This window comes from Habropoda laboriosa, unplaced genomic scaffold, assembly GCF_001263275.1.
Source record: "Habropoda laboriosa isolate 0110345459 unplaced genomic scaffold, ASM126327v1 scaffold128, whole genome shotgun sequence".
NCBI lineage: Eukaryota > Metazoa > Arthropoda > Insecta > Hymenoptera > Apidae > Habropoda > Habropoda laboriosa.
The window spans coordinates 624,847-628,110 of record NW_017100281.1 but is presented as its reverse complement, the minus strand read 5'-3'; the positions used below and the strand labels follow the sequence as shown (position 1 = coordinate 628,110).

Sequence of the window (3,264 nt, the reverse complement as noted above, 5' to 3'; positions counted from 1 at the left end):
TATAAATTTATATTAAAATTAAAGTGAAATTATTTTTATATTGTTACAAAATTTTATTCCTTTCTATTTTCACTGTATAAATTTCTAAATATGTAAATCACACTGCACTTCCTTGTAACTGAATATGTGTATAATAATTAAACATTAGAACTATTCTGTTTCTGTTAATTCTATTTATAGTGAATACCTATTCATTACATGTTTTTCACTATATTACTGTATTAAACGAATTATTATTTAATAAATACATTAAATGTGAGGAATATTTAGATTGAACTACAAAAAATATAACCCCGAAATATGTTACACAGATATGTTATATTCATTTGTTTATTCAAATAAGTACTAACATCTGGTAGAGGATGCGGGAACAAGCTTTGATCGGTACTGCACGAATTTCCCCTAATAATATGAAGTTAATCCGCACATTATTTTCTGAGAAATCATGTCAACGCATTTAAAGTTTTTCATGTAATTTATGTGCTACCTATACGCTTGACTTCAAACCTGTGTAACATTATTAGTATTTGGAATTTCTCAAAAATACTTTCAGTAGAATGCTCTAGAACCTTTACACTAACAGAAAGTAAAAAAGGAAAAATATTGATTTCTCAAATCCAATTTGAACGAATACCCCCTAAACACATTCGCTGCCACGAGCGCAACGTATGCGGTACCTCGTGAGCCAGCGTCGACAGTGTCTGTCGGTCGGTCACATCAAAAGTTGATGCCACCGCTGTGCGATAGACGACTAAATAAATACCACCATGAATCCTTTATACCACCATGTGATCTTCATCGATTTCAATGAAATTTGACGAAATGATAGGTCTACATTTACAATGAGCGTACCCGTAAGCGTGCCAGTTATGAGAACAGTACTTACGTTTATTAATAATTTTTAGTAGAGAATACAATTCATTCATTACATCGCCTGAAGATAGAAGTATGGATAAAGTTCCAAATATTTTCATAATGCGATACTGTTAATGCAAGCAGCCTTCTTTTCTGAGATGTTCGTGTTGTTGTAGAAATTTGTTTCAATTGCTTTTATTATAAGTTTCACCCAATTGTATGTATAGGTAAACTATATTGCTTACACATGTACTTCAAATTATATGTATATACATATTTTTACTTTCATCATGAAACTTATTAATAATAGTTTTATTAATAATAAGTACATAAATAGTTGAAGAAAAATTGCATAAAATAATAATTCCACGGTAATAATTTATTTTCCATAATTGTAACATTTAAAGTAATTTTGCTTCTGAAAAAAAATGTCCGCAACGAGATTTCAACCGGGGACAAAAAATTTAGTTTTCTAACGTTTGCCGCTACGTCACGGCCGCAGTTGAATGCATTATTCCACTACCGAAATATGCCTGAATACGGTTTTTCCAAACTTTACACGTATTTTTCTCATAACTGGTGAAATATCTACGGCTACAATTACGGGTACGCTTATTGTAGATGTAGACCTATTACCCCGTCGAAAAAGCTTTCCTTGTGAGACTACGAATCGGTGGCATACGGTATGCCCCTTTTCAATTTTCGGGTGGCAGCGAACATGTTATATAAATCAGTGTTATGTAGTGAAACTACAAAAATTTCTAATATATTTACCATGTAATGATTAATTCTTATTTAAAATTTATAGTGTATTTTATGGAGTCTATTAAACTGTAATAGTAACATTTTGTGCTAAAGTGTAGTAAGATATGTGTATTCATAAGCAAGTTAATGCAGTATTGTCATTATAATATTATTATTGTATTTCGTATAAATTTCATTACAAAAATGCAATGATATTTATGTAATATGTACTTATATTCTAATATGAAAGTATATTTAACATATATACTTTATACAATATATATATTCTTCATATATGTTTTGTTATATGTATATTTAAAAAAAATACATAATTGTAATAAAGTGTATATATTTAAATACGTACAATTAAGTACAATTTAAAGTGTAAATACTTGAATAGGGAGAATCTTCTTTACGAACTAATCTATTTTAGTTTATATTCTTTTGTTTCCATTTGTACAAACAACTGAATTTTAGTTTTAGATAAAAATTCGAAAGTTCTTTAAGAAGATACTCCTAATTCACAGAGTATTATAATACTATCGTAAAATCAAATATTAAATAGTATAATTCTTTACAAATGCGATATAACTTATAGCTTTATTTTATGTTAATGTCTTTTAATGTAACTAACAAAGATACGGCAAGAACTTCGAAATCTCGATCGAATTGGTTGAACATGAATTCACTCCGTTAGATCAGTGATGAAAGAATCTTAAGTGGATTTGGGCGCGTGGCTATTTGTCTTCAAGGAATTAACCAAAAGTTTCGAGCGCTGAGAGATGTTCGCTTAAAATACAGAAACACCTGGTAGCAGCAAGCTACCGGAGTTGAATGGGTAAACGCATGGATTACTATTTCGTTGTTGCACGACAAATATTTTTTTATCTTACTCAGTTTTTATATTAAGTCTTCCTTTTATGTATTTTTTTATTTTTACTATATATTCTTTACAATTTATTTCCATAAATTATTTCTTTTAAGGGGGTATGTTCAGTTAAAAAGTGGGAAAAACGTGATCTTTGCGAATTTGTTTTGACGTAAACTTTTTACGATATATCTTGCCGTATCTGAAAGACTATATTTTCAAGCAACTATCATAATTTTTTCATTAAAAGATATTAATAATTGCTAAAGATACGGCCACTTTTCTGAAAGTTCTTTCATTGAAAGCGATTCACGGTTGCCACTGCTGCTCGTATCCGGATTATCGAAAATCAATATTTCGAAAAAATTTAGCTTTTATATTAAATTACCCAGTCTTTGAACGAAGCACGTTTGAAAAATTGATTTTCAACAAAATGGCAGCCGTTCAAAGTCAAAGTATCAGTAGAGAAAACGCTTGATTTTCGTCAATTAAAAAAAAAAACTAGCCACCAGCCATTGAAACAAAAAATCCTTTGTTCGCGGACTAGTTTTCTATCCCTACAATAACCCTGTAAAATTTGAAGTAAATCGATACAGTGATTTTTGAAATATTTTGGTCACCGATTTGGAAAATTTTTTTTCTGAGAAAAACGCGTTTCAAGTTTCATATTGAGTATACACGCCAACAAAATGTTAATTTTTGAACTTACACAGCCCATAGATTTTAATTGAATCAACTTGAATGACATGAATTTAATTATCATAAAAATATTTCAATTATATTTTCAAATTAATAAC

General features: G+C 29.4%; 1 protein-coding gene across 1 annotated transcript in view; it reads right to left on the bottom strand.

Moving 5' to 3' along the window:
• Positions 1 to 3,264, bottom strand: part of LOC108573600 (probable glutamate--tRNA ligase, mitochondrial) — a 13,208-nt gene that overhangs the window by 5,240 nt on the left and 4,704 nt on the right. The window lies entirely within an intron of this gene.